A 14425-nucleotide genomic window follows, 5' to 3' on the forward strand; every position below is an offset into this window, starting at 1 on the left:
GACAAAGAAGCTTTCTGAGAAACTTCTTTGTGTTCTGTGAAATCATGTCACAGAGTTACATCTTTCCCCTCAAGAAGCCTTTCGCTAAGAGAGTTCTTGTGGAATTGGCAAAGTGATATTTGGAAGCCCATAGAGGGCTATGGTAAAAAAGGAAATATCCTCAGATGAAATCTGGAAATAAGCTTTCTGAGAAACTGCTCTGTGATGTGTGACTTCCATTCACAGAGTTACATCTGTATTTCGTAGATCTCTTTGCTAGCCTTATTTCTGTGGAATCTGAGAAGAGATATTTCGGATCCCTTTGAAGACTATAGGGCCAAAGGAAATATCCTCCGATAACAAAGAGAAAGAAGCTTTCTGAGAAACTTCTTTGTGTTCTGTGAAATCATCTCACAGAGTTACAGCTTTCCCCTCAAGAAGCCTTTCGCTAAGATACTTCTTGTGGAATTGGAAAAGTGATATTTGGAAGCCCATAGGGGCCTAGTGTGAAAAAGGAAATATCTTCAGATGAATTCTGGGAAGTAGCTTTGTGAGAAACTGCTTAGTGTTCTGTTAATTCATCTCACAGAGTTACATCTGTATTTCGTGGATCTCTTTGCTAGCCTTATTTCTGTGGAATCTGAGAAGAGATAATTCGGATCCCTTTGAAGACTATAGGGCCAAAGGAAATATTCTCCGATAACAAAGAGAAAGAAGCTTTCTGAGAAACTTTTTGTGTTCTGTGAAATCATCTCACAGAGATACAGCTTTCCCCTCCAGAAGCCTTTCGCTAAGACAGTTCTTGTGGAATTCTCAAAGTGATATTTGGAAGCCCTTAGAGGTCTATGGTGAAAAATGAAATATCCTCAGATGAAATCTGGAAAGAAGCTTTCTGAGAAACTGCTTAGTGTTCTGTTAATTCATCTCACAGAGTTACATCTGTATTTCGTGGATCTCTTTGCTAGCCTTATTTCTGTGGAATCGGAGAACAGATATTTCGGATCCCCTTGAAGACTATAGAGCCAAAGGAAATATACTCCGATAACAAAGAGAAAGAAGCTTTCTGAGAAACTTCTTTGTGTTCTGTGAAATCATCTCACAGAGTTACAGCTTTCCCCTCAAGAAGCCTTTCGCTAAGAGAGTTCTTGTGGAATTAGCAAAGTGATATTGGAAGCCCATAGAGGGCTATGGTGAAAACGGAAATAAACTCAGATGAAATCTGGAAAGAAGCTTTCAGAGAAACTGCTGAGTGTTCTGTAAATTCATCTCACAGAGTTACATCTGTATTTCGTGGATCTCTTTGCTAGCCTTATTTCTGTGGAATCTGAGAACAGATATTTCGGATCCCTTCGAAGACTATGGGGCCAAAGGAAATATCCTCCGATAACAAAGAGAAAGAAGCTTTCTGAGAAACTTATTTGTGTTCTGTGAAATCATCTAACAGAGTTACAGCTTTCCCCTCAAGAAGCCTTTCGCTAAGACAGTTCTTGCGAATTGGCAAAGTGATATTTGGAAGCCCATAGAGGGCTATGGTGAAAAAGGAAATACCCTCACATGAAATCTGGAAAGAAGCTTTCTGAGAAACTGCTTAGTGTTCTGTTAATTCATCTCACAGAGTTACATCTGTATTTCGTGGATCTCTTTGCTAGCCTTATTTCTGTGGAATCTAAGAACAGATATTTCGGATCCCTTTGAAGACTATAGGGCCAAAGGAAATATACTCCGATAACAAAGAGAAAGAAGCTTTCTGAGAAACTTCTTTGTGTTCTGTGAAATCATCTCACAGAGTTACAGCTTTCCCCTCAAGAAGCCACTCGCTAAGACAGTTATTGTGGAATTGGCAAAGTGATATTTGGAAGCCCATAGAGGGCTATGGTGAAAAAGGAAATATCCTCAGATGAAATCTGGAAAGAAGCTTTCTGAGAAACTGCTCTGTGATGTGTGACTTCCACTCACAGAGTTACATCTGTATTTCGTGGATCTCTTTGCTAGCCTTATTTCTGTGGAATCCGAGAACAGATATTTCGGATCCCTTTGAAGACCTAGGGCCATAGGAAATATCCTCTGATAACAAAGAGAAAGAAGCTTTCTGAGAAACTTCTTTGTGTTCTGTGAAATCATCTCACAGAGTTACAGCTCTCCCCTCAAGGAGCCTTCCGCTAAGACAGTTCTTGTGGAATTGGCAAAGTGATATTTGGAAGCACATAGAGGGCTATGGTGAAAAAGGAAATATCCTCAGATGAAATCTGGAAAGAAGCTTTCTGAGAAACTGCTCTGTGATGTGTGACTTCCACTCACAGAGTTACATCTGTATTTCGTGTATCTCTTTGCTAGCCTTATCTCTGTGGAATCTGAGAACAGATATTTCGGATCCCTTTGAAGACTATAGGGCCAAAGGAAATATCCTCCGATAACAAAGAGAAAGAAGCTTTCTGAGAAACTTCTTTGTGTTCTGTGAAATCATCTCACAGAGATACAGCTTTCCCCTCCAGATACCTTTCGCCAAGACAGTTCTTGTGGAATTGGCAAAGTGATATTTGGAAGCCCTTAGAGGGCTATGGTGAAAAAGGAAATATCCTCATATGAAATCTGGAAAGAAGCTTTCTGAGAAACTGCTCTGTGATGTGTGAATTCCACTCACAGAGTTACATCTGTATTTCGTGGATCTCTTTGCTAGCCTTATTTCTGTGGAATCTGAGAACAGATATTTCGGATCCCTTTGAAGGCTATAGGGCCAAAGGAAATATCCTCCGATAATAAAGAGAAAGAACCTTTCTGAGAAACTTCTTTGTGTTCTGTGAAATCATCTCACAGAGTTACAGCTTTCCCTCAAGAAGCCGCTCGCTAAGACAGTTCTTGTGGAATTGGCAAAGTGATATTTGGAAGCCCATAGAGGGCAATGGTGAAAAAGGAAATATCCTCAGATGAAATCTGGAAAGAAGCTTTCTGAGAAACTGCTCTGTGATGTGTGACTTCCACTCACAGAGTTACATCTGTATTTCGTGGATCTCTTTGCTAGCCTTATCTCTGTGGAATCTGAGAACAGATATTTCGGATCCCTTTGTAGACTATAGGGCCAAAGGAAATATCCTCCGATAACAAAGAGAAAGAAGCTTTCTGAGAAACTTCTTTCTGTTCTGTGAAATCATCTCACAGAGTAACATCTTTCCCCTCAAGAAGCCTTTCGCTAAGACAGTTCTTGTGGAATTGGCAAAGTATTTGGAAGCCCATAGAGGGCTATGGTGAAAAAGGAAATATCCTCAGATGAAATCTGGAAAGAAGCTTTCTGAGAAACTGCTCTGTGATGTGTGACTTCCATTCACAGAGTTACATCTGTATTTCGTGGATCTCTTTGCTAGCCTTATTTCTGTGGAATCTGAGAAGAGATATTTCGGATCCCTTTGAAGACTACAGGGCCCAAGGTAATATCCTCCGATAAAAAAGAGAAAGAAGCTTTCTGAGAAACTTCTTTGTGTTCTGTGAAATCATCTCACAGAGTTACAGCATTCCCCTCAAGAAGTCTTTCGCTAAGACAGTTCTTGTGGAATTGGCAAAGTAATATTTGGAAGCCCATAGAGGGCTATGGTGAAAAAGGAAATATCCTCAGATGAAATCTGGAAGTAAGCTTTCTGAGAAACTGCTCTGTGATGTGTGACTTCCATTCACAGAGTTACATCTGTATTTCGTGGATCTCTTTGGTAGCCTTATTTCTGTGGAATCTGAGAAGAGATATTTCGGATCCCTTTGAAGACTATAGGGCCAAAGGTAATATCCTCCGATAACAAAGAGAAAGAAGCTTTCTGAGAAACTTCTTTGTGTTCTGTGAAATCATCTCACAGAGTTACAGCATTCCCCTCAAGAAGTCTTTCGCTAAGACAGTTCTTGTCGAATTGGCAAAGTGATATTTGGAAGCCCATAGAGGGCTATGTTGAAAAAGGAAATATCCTCAGATGAAATCTGGAAAGAAGCTTTCTGAGAAACTGCTCTGTGATATGTGACTTCCACTCACAGAGTTACATCTGTATTTCGTGGATCTCTTTGCTAGCCTTATCTCTGTGGAATCTGAGAACAGATATTTCGCATCCCTTTGAAGACTATAGGGCCAAAGGAAATATTCTCCGATAACAAAGAGAAAGAAGCTTTCTGAGAAACTTCTTTGTGTTCTGTGAAATCATCTCACAGAGATACAGCTTTCCCCTCCAGAAGCCTTTCGCTAAGACAGTTCTTGTGGAATTGGCAAAGTGATATTTGGAAGCCCTTAGAGGTCTATGGTGAAAAATGAAATATCCTCAGAAGAAATCTGGAAAGAAGCTTTCTGAGAAACTGCTTAGTGTTCTGTTAATTCATCTCACAGAGTTACATCTGTATTTCGTGGATCTCTTTGCTAGCCTTATTTCTGTGAAATCTGAGAACAGATATTTCGGATCCCCTTGAAGACTATAGAGCCAAAGGAAATATACTCCGATAACAAAGAGAAAGAAGCTTTCTGAGAAACTTCTTTGTGTTCTGTGAAATCATCTCACAGAGTTACAGCTTTCCCCTCAAGAAGCCTTTAGCTAAGAGAGTTCTTGTGGAATTAGCAAAGTGATATTGGAAGCCCATAGAGGGCTATGGTGAAAACGGAAATAACCTCAGATGAAATCTGGAAAGAAGCTTTCAGAGAAACTGCTGAGTGTTCTGTTAATTCATCTCACAGAGTTACATCTGTATTTCGTGGATCTCTTTGCTAGCCTTATTTCTGTGGAATCTGAGAACAGATATTTCGGATCCCTTCGAAGACTATAGGGCCAAAGGAAATATCCTCCGATAACAAAGAGAAAGAAGCTTTCTGAGAAACTTATTTGTGTTCTGTGAAATCATCTAACAGAGTTACAGCTTTCCCCTCAAGAAGCCTTTCGCTAAGACAGTTCTTGCGAATTGGCAAAGTGATATTTGGAAGCCCATAGAGGGCTATGGTGAAAAAGGAAATACCCTCACATGAAATCTGGAAAGAAGCTTTCTGAGAAACTGCTTAGTGTTCTGTTAATTCATCTCACAGAGTTACATCTGTATTTCGTGGATCTCTTTGCTAGCCTTATTTCTGTGGAATCTAAGAACAGATATTTCGGATCCCTTTGAAGACTATAGGGCCAAAGGAAGTATCCTCCGATAACAAAGAGAAAGAAGCTGTCTGAGAAACTTCTTTGTGTTCTGTGAAATCATCTCACAGAGTTACAGCTTTCCCCACAAGAAGCCTTTCGCTAAGACAGTTCTTGTGGAATGGGCAAAGTGATATTTGGAAGCCCATAGAGGGCTATGGTGAAAAAGGAAATATCCTCAGATGAAATCTGGAAAGAAGCTTTCTGAGAAACTGCTCTGTGATGTGTGACTTCCACTCACAGAGTTACATCTGTATTTCGTGGATCTCTTTGCTAGCCTTATCTCTGTGGAATCTGAGAACAGATATTTCGGATCCCTTTGAAGCCTATAGGGCCAAAGGAAATATCCTCCGATAACAAAGAGAAAGAAGCTGTCTGAGAAACTTCTTTGTGTTCTGTGAAAACATCTCACAGAGTTACAGCTTTCCCCACAAGAAGCCTTTCGCTAAGACAGTTCTTGGGGAATTGGCAAAGTGATATTTGGAAGCCCATAGAGGGCTATGGTGAAAAAGGAAATATCCTCAGATGAAATCTGGAAAGAAGCTTTCTGAGAAACTGCTCTGTGATGTGTGATTTCCACTCAAAGAGTTACATCTGTATTTCGTGGATCTCTTTGCTAGCCTTATCTCTGTGGAATCTGAGAACAGATATTTCGGATCCCTTTGTAGACTATAGGGCCAAAGGAAATATCCTCCGATAACAAAGAGAAAGAAGCTTTCTGAGAAACTTCTTTCTGTTCTGTGAAATCAGCTCACAGAGTAACATCTTTCCCCTCAAGAAGCCTTTCGCTAAGACAGTTCTTGTGGAATTGGCAAAGTATTTGGAAGCCCATAGAGGGCTATGGTGAAAAAGAAAATATCCTCAGATGAAATCTGGAAAGAAGCTTTCTGAGAAACTGCTCTGTGATGTGTGACTTCCATTCACAGAGTTACATCTGTATTTCGTGGATCTCTTTGCTAGCCTTATTTCTGTGGAATCTGCGATGAGATATTTCGGATCCCTTTGAAGACTACAGGGCCAAAGGTAATATCCTCCGATAAAAAAGAGAAAGAAGCTTTCTGAGAAACTTCTTTGTGTTCTGTGAAATCATCTCACAGAGTTACAGCATTCCCCTCAAGAAGTCTTTCGCTAAGACAGTTCTTGTGGAATTGGCAAAGTAATATTTGGAAGCCCAAAGAGGGCTATGGTGAAAAAGGAAATATCCTCAGATGAAATCTGGAAGTAAGCTTTCTGAGAAACTGCTCTGTGATGTGTGACTTCCATTCACAGAGTTACATCTGTATTTCCTGGATCTCTTTGGTAGCCTTATTTCTGTGGAATCTGAGAAGAGATATTTCGGATCCCTTTGAAGACTATAGGGCCAAAGGTAATATCCTCCGATAACAAAGAGAAAGAAGCTTTCTGAGAAACTTCTTTGTGTTCTGTGAAATCATCTCACAGAGTTACAGCATTCCCCTCAAGAAGTCTTTCGCTAAGACAGTTCTTGTCGAATTGGCAAAGTGATATTTGGAAGCCCATGGAGGGCTATGTTGAAAAAGGAAATATCCTCAGATGAAATCTGGAAAGAAGCTTTCTGAGAAACTGCTCTGTGATATGTGACTTCCACTCACAGAGTTACATCTGTATTTCGTGGATCTCTTTGCTAGCCTTATCTCTGTGGAATCTGAGAACAGATATTTCGCATCCCTTTGAAGACTATAGGGCCAAAGGAAATATTCTCCGATAACAAAGAGAAAGAAGCTTTCTGAGAAACTTCTTTGTGTTCTGTGAAATCATCTCACAGAGATACAGCTTTCCCCTCCAGAAGCCTTTCGCTAAGACAGTTCTTGTGGAATTGGCAAAGTGATATTTGGAAGCCCTTAGAGGTCTATGGTGAAAAATGAAATATCCTCAGAAGAAATCTGGAAAGAAGCTTTCTGAGAAACTGCTTAGTGTTCTGTTAATTCATCTCACAGAGTTACATCTGTATTTCGTGGATCTCTTTGCTAGCCTTATTTCTGTGGAATCTGAGAACAGATATTTCGGATCCCCTTGAAGACTATAGAGCCAAAGGAAATATACTCCGATAACAAAGAGAAAGAAGCTTTCTGAGAAACTTCTTTGTGTTCTGTGAAATCATCTCACAGAGTTACAGCTTTCCCCTCAAGAAGCCTTTCGCTAAGAGAGTTCTTGTGGAATTAGCAAAGTGATATTGAAAGCCCATAGAGGGCTATGGTGAAAACGGAAATAACCTCAGATGAAATCTGGAAAGAAGCTTTCAGAGAAACTGCTGAGTGTTCTGTTAATTCATCTCACAGAGTTACATCTGTATTTCGTGGATCTCTTTGCTAGCCTTATTTCTGTGGAATCTGAGAACAGATATTTCGGATCCCTTCGAAGACTATAGGGACAAAGGAAATATCCTCCGATAACAAAGAGAAAGAAGCTTTCTGAGAAACTTATTTGTGTTCTGTGAAATCATCTCACAGAGTTACAGCTTTCCCCTCAAGAAGCCTTTCGCTAAGACAGTTCTTGCGAATTGGCAAAGTGATATTTGGAAGCCCATAGAGGGCTATGGTGAAAAACGAAATATCCTCACATGAAATCTGGAAAGAAGCTTTCTGAGAAACTGCTTAGTGTTCTGTTAATTCATCTCACAGAGTTACATCTGTATTTCGTGGATCTCTTTGCTAGCCTTATCTCTGTGGAATCTGAGAACAGATATTTCGGATCCCTTTGAGGACTATAGGGCCAAAGGAAATATCCTCCGATAACAAAGAGAAAGAAGCTTTCTGAGAAACTTCTTTGTGTTCTGTGAAATCATCTCACACAATAACATCTTTCCCCTCAAGAAGCCTTTCGCTAAGACAGTTCTTGTGGAATTGGCAAAGTGATATTTGGAAGCCCATAAAGGGCTATGGTGAAAAAGGAAATATCCTCAGATGAAATCTGGAAATAAGCTTTCTGAGAAACTGCTCTGTGATGTGTGACTTCCATTCACAGAGTTACATCTGTATTTCGTGGATCTCTTTGCTAGCCCTATTTCTGTGGAATCTGAGAAGAGATATTTCGGATCCCTTTGAAGACTATAGGGCCAAAGATAATATCCTACGATAACAAAGAGAAAGAAGCTTTCTGAGAAACTTCTTTGTGTTCTGCGAAATCATCTCACAGAGTTACAACATTCCCCTCAAGAAGCCTTTCGCTAAGACAGTTCTTGTGGAATTGGCAAAGTGATATTTGGAAGCCCATAGAGGGCTATGGTGAAAAAGGAAATATCCTCAGATGAAATCTGGAAAGAAGCTATCTGAGAAACTGCTCTGTGATGTGTGACTTCCACTCACAGAGTTACATCTGTATTTCGTGGATCTCTTTGCTAGCCTTATCTCTGTGGAATCTGAGAACAGATATTTCGCATCCCTTTGAAGACTATAGGGCCAAAGGAAATATCCTCCGATATCAAAGAGAAAGAAGCTTTCTGAGAAACTTCTTTGTGTTCTGTGAAATCATCTCACAGAGATACAGCTTTCCCCTCCAGAAGCCTTTCGCTAAGACAGTTCTTGTGGAATTGGCAAAGTGATATTTGGAAGCCCTTAGAGGTCTATGGTTAAAAATGAAATATCCTCAGGTGAAATCTGGAAAGAAGCTTTCTGAGAAACTGCTTAGTGTTCTGTTAATTCATCTCACAGAGTTACATCTGTATTTCGTGGATCTCTTTGCTAGCCTTATTTCTGTGGAATCTGAGAACAGATATTTCGGATCCCTTTGAAGACTATAGAGCCAAAGGAAATATACTCCGATAACAAAGAGAAAGAAGCTTTCTGAGAAACTTCTTTGTGTTCTGTGAAATCATCTCACAGAGTTACAGCTTTCCCCTCAAGGAGCCTTTCGCTAAGACAGTTCTTGCGCATTGGCAAAGTGATATTTGGAAGCCCATAGAGGGCTATGGTGAAAAAGGAAATATCCTCAGATGAAATCTGGAAAGAAGCTTTCTGATAAACTGCTTAGTGTTCTGTTAATTCATCTCACAGAGTTACATCTGTATTTCGTGGATCTCTTTGCTAGCCTTATTTCTGTGGAATCTAAGAACAGTTATTTCGGATCCCTTTGAAGACTATAGGGCCAAAGGAAGTATCCTCCGATAACAAAGAGAAAGAAGCTGTCTGAGAAACTTCTTTGTGTTCTGTGAAATCATCTCACAGAGTTACAGCTTTCTCTTCAAGAAGCCTTTCGCTAAGACAGTTCTTGTGGAATTGGCAAAGTGATATTTGGAAGCCCATAGAGGGCTATGGTGAAAAAGGAATTATCCTCAGATGAAATCTGGAAAGAAGCTTTCTGAGAAACTGCTCTGTGATGTGTGACTTCCACTCTCAGAGTTCCATCTGTATTTCGTGGATCTCTTTGCTAGCCTTATCTCTGTGGAATCTGAGAACAGATATTTCGGATCCCTTTGTAGACTATAGGGCCAAAGGAAATATCCTCCGATAACAAAGACAAAGAAGCTTTCTGAGAAACTTCTTTGTGTTCTGTGAAATCATGTCACAGAGTTACATCTTTCCCCTCAAGAAGCCTTTCGCTAAGAGAGTTCTTGTGGAATTGGCAAAGTGATATTTGGAAGCCCATAGAGGGCTATGGTAAAAAAGGAAATATCCTCAGATGAAATCTGGAAATAAGCTTTCTGAGAAACTGCTCTGTGATGTGTGACTTCCATTCACAGAGTTACATCTGTATTTCGTAGATCTCTTTGCTAGCCTTATTTCTGTGGAATCTGAGAAGAGATATTTCGGATCCCTTTGAAGACTATAGGGCCAAAGGAAATATCCTCCGATAACAAAGAGAAAGAAGCTTTCTGAGAAACTTCTTTGTGTTCTGTGAAATCATCTCACAGAGTTACAGCTTTCCCCTCAAGAAGCCTTTCGCTAAGATACTTCTTGTGGAATTGGAAAAGTGATATTTGGAAGCCCATAGGGGCCTAGTGTGAAAAAGGAAATATCTTCAGATGAATTCTGGGAAGTAGCTTTGTGAGAAACTGCTTAGTGTTCTGTTAATTCATCTCACAGAGTTACATCTGTATTTCGTGGATCTCTTTGCTAGCCTTATTTCTGTGGAATCTGAGAAGAGATAATTCGGATCCCTTTGAAGACTATAGGGCCAAAGGAAATATCCTCCGATAACAAAGAGAAAGAAGCTTTCTGAGAAACTTCTTTGTGTTCTGTGAAATCATCTCACAGAGTTACAGCTTTCCCCTCAAGAAGCCTTTCGCTAAGACAGTTCTTGTGGAATTGGCAAAGTGATATTTGGAAGCCCATAGAGGGCTATGGTGAAAAAGGAAATATCCTCAGATGAAATCTGGAAAGAAGCTTTCTGAGAAACTGCTTAGTGTTCTGTTAATTCATCTCACAGAGTTACATCTGTATTTCGTGGATCTCTTTGCCAGCCTTATTTCTGTGGAATCTGAGAACAGATATTTCGGATCCCTTTGAAGACTATAGGGCCAAAGGAAATATCCTCCGATAACAAAGAGAAAGAAGCTTTCTGAGAAACTTCTTTGTGTTCTGTGAAATCATCTCACAGAGTTACAGCTTTCCCCTCAAGAAGCCGCTCGCTAAGACAGTTCTTCTGGAATTGGCAAAGTGATATTTGGAAGCCCATAGAGGGCTATGGTGAAAAAGGAAATATCCTCAGATGAAATCTGGAAAGAAGCTTTCTGAGAAACTGCTTAGTGTTCTGTGAATTCATCTCACAGAGTTACGTCTGTATTTCGTGGATCTCTTTGCTAGCCTTATTTCTGTGGAATCTGAGAACAGATATTTCGGATCCCTTTGAAGACTATAGGGCCAAAGGAAATATCCTCCGATAACAAAGAGAAAGAAGCTTTCTGAGAACCTTCTTTGTGTTCTGAGAAATCATCTCACAGAGTTACAGCTTTCCCCTCAAGAAGCCTTTCGCTAACACAGTTCTTCTGGAATTGGCAATGTGATATTTTGAAGCCCTTAAAGGGCTATGGTGAAAAAGGAAATAACCTCAGATGAAATCTGGAAAGAAGCTTTCAGAGAAACTGCTGAATTTTCTGTTAATTCATCTCACAGAGTTACATCTGTATTTCGTGGACCTCTTTGCTAGCCTTATTTCTGTGGAGTCTGAGAACAGATATTTCGGATCCCTTCGAAGACTATAGGGCCAAAGGAAATATCCTCCGATAACAAAGAGAAAGAAGCTTTCTGAGAAACTTCTTTGTGTTCTGTGAAACCATCTCACAGAGTTACAGCTTTCCCCACAAGAAGCCTTTCGCTAAGACAGTTCTCGTGGAATTGATAAAGTGATATTTGGAAGCCCATAGAGGGCTATGGTGAAAAAGGAAATATCCTCAGATGAAATCTGGAAAGAAGCTTTCTGAGAAACTGCTCTGTGATGTGTGACTTCCACTCACAGAGTTACATCTGTATTTCGTGGATCTCTTTGCTAGCCTTATTTCTGTGGATCTGAGAACAGATATTTCGGATCCCTTTGCAGACTATAGGGCCAAAGGAAATATCCTCCGATAACAAAGAGAAAGAAGCTTTCTGAGAAACATCTTTGTGTTCTGTGAAATCATCTCACAGAGTTACAGCTTTCCCCTCAAGAAGCCTTTCGCTAAGACAGTTCTTGTGGAATTGGCAAAGTGATATTTGGAAGCCCATAGAGGGCTATGGTGAAAAAGGAAATATCCTCAGATGAAATCTGGAAAGAAGCTTTCTGAGAAACTGCTTAGTGTTCTGCCAATTCACCTCACAGAGTTACATCTGTATTTCGTGGATCTCTTTGCTAGCCTTATTTCTGTGGAATCTGAGAACAGATATTTCGGATCCCTTCGAAGACTATAGGCCCAAAGGAAATATCCTCCGATAACAAAGAGAAAGAAGCTTTCTGAGAAACTTCTTTGTGTTCTGTGAAATCATCTCACAGAGTTACAGCTTTCCCCTCAAGAAGCCTTTCGCTAAGACAGTTTTTGCGAATTGGCAAAGTGATATTTGGAAGCCCATAAAGGGCTATGGTGAAAAAGGAAATATCCTCAGATGAAATCTGGAAATAAGCTTTCTGAGAAACTGCTCTGTGATGTGTGACTTCCATTCACAGAGTTACATCTGTATTTCGTGGATCTCTTTGCTAGCCTCATTTCTGTGGAATCTGAGAAGAGATATTTCGGATCCCTTTGAAGACTATAGGGCCAAAGGAAATATCCTCCGATAACAAAGAGAAAGAAGCTTTCTGAGAAACTTCTTTGTGTTCTGTGAAATCATCTCACAGAGTTACAGCTTTCCCCTCAAGAAGCCTTTCGCTAAGACAGTTCTTGTGGAATTGGCAAAGTGATATTTGGAAGCCCATAGAGGGCTATGGTGAAAAAGGAAATATCCTCAGATGAAATCTGGAAAGAAGCTTTCTGAGAAACTGCTCTGTGATGTGTGACTTCCACTCACAGAGTTACATCTGTATTTCGTGGATCTCTTTGCTAGCCTTATTTCTGTGGAATCTGAGAACAGATATTTCGGATCCCTTTGAAGACTATAGGGCCAAAGGAAATACCCTCCGATAAAAAAGAGAAAGAAGCTTTCTGAGAAACTTCTTTGTGTTCTGTGAAATCATCTCACAAAGTTACAGCTTTCCCCTCAAGAAGCCTTTCGCTAAGACACTTCTTGTGGAATGGGGAAAGTGATATTTGGAAGCCCATAGGGGCCTAGGGTGAAAAAGGAAATATCCTCAGATGAAATCTGGAAAGAAGCTTTCTGAGAAACTGCTTAGTGTTCTGTTAATTCATCTCACAGAGTTACATCTGTATTTCGTGGATCTCTTTGCTAGCCTTATTTCTGTGCAATCTGAGAACAGATATTTCGGATCCCTTGAAGACTATAGAGCAAAAGGAAATATCCTCCGATAACAAAGAGAAAGAATCTTTCTGAGAAACTTTTTGTGTTCTGTGAAATCATCTCACAGAGTTACAGCTTTCCCGTCAAGAAGCCTTTCGCTAAGACAGTTCTTGTGGAACTGGCAAAGTGATATTTGGAAGCCCATAGAGGGCTATGGTGAAAAAGGAAATATCCTCAGATGAAATCTGGAAAGAAGTTTTCTGAGAAACTGCTTAGTGTTCTGTTAATTCATCTCACAGAGTTACATCTCTATTTCGTGGATATCTTTTCTAGCCTTATTTTTGTGGAATCTGAGAACAGATATTTCGGATCCCTTCGAAGACTATAGGGCCAAAGGAAATATCCTCCGATAACAAAGAGAAAGAAGCTTTCTGAGAAACTTCTTTGTGTTCTGTGAAATCATCTCACAGAGTTACAGCTTTCCCCTCAAGAAGCCTTTCGCTAAGACAGTTCTTGTGGAACTGGCAAAGTGATATTTGGAAGCCCATAGAGGGCTATGGTGAAAAAGGAAATATCCACAGATGAAATCTGGAAGGAAGCTTTCTGAGAAACTGCTATCTGATGTGTGACTTCCACTCACAGAGTTACATCTGTATTTCGTGGATCTCTTTGCTAGACTTATTTCTGTGGAATCTGAGAACAGATATTTCGGATCCCTTGGAAGACTATAGGGCCAAAGGAAATATCCTCCGATAACAAAGAGAACGAACCTGTCTGAGAAACTTCGTTGTGTTCTGTGAAATCATCTCACAGAGTTACAGCATTCCCCTCAAGAAGCCTTTCGCTAAGACAGTTCTTGTGGAATTGGCAAAGTGATATTTGGAAGCCCATAGAGGGCTATGGTGAAAAAGGAAATATCCTCAGATGAAATCTGGAAAGAAGCTTTCTGAGAAACTGCTTAGTGTTCTGTTAATTCATCTCACAGAGTTACATCTGTATTTCGTGGATGTCTTTGCTAGCCTTATTTCTGTGGAATCTGAGAACAGATATTTCGGATCCCTCTGAAGACTATAGGGCCAAAGGAAATATCCTCCGATAACAAAGAGAAAGAAGCTTTCTGAGAAACTTCTTTGTGTTCTGTGAAATCATCTCATAGAGTTACAGCTTTCCCCTCAAGAAGCCTTTCGCTAAGACAGTTCTTGTGGAATTGGCAAAGTGATATTTGGAAGCCCATAGAGGGCTATGGTGAAAAAGGAAATATCCTCAGATGAAATCTGGAAAGAAGCTTTCTGAAAAACTGGTGAGTGTTCTGTTAATTCATCTCACAGGGTTACATCTGCATTTCGTGGATCTCTTTGCTAGCCTTATTTCTGTGGAATCTGAGAACAGATATTTCAGATCCCTTCGAAGACTATAGGGTCAAAGGAAATATCCTCTGATAACAAAGAGAAAGAAGCTGTCTGAGAAACTTCTTTGTGTTCTGTG

Source organism: Macaca nemestrina, chromosome 1, assembly GCF_043159975.1.
Source record: "Macaca nemestrina isolate mMacNem1 chromosome 1, mMacNem.hap1, whole genome shotgun sequence".
In the NCBI taxonomy this organism is placed as follows: domain Eukaryota; kingdom Metazoa; phylum Chordata; class Mammalia; order Primates; family Cercopithecidae; genus Macaca; species Macaca nemestrina.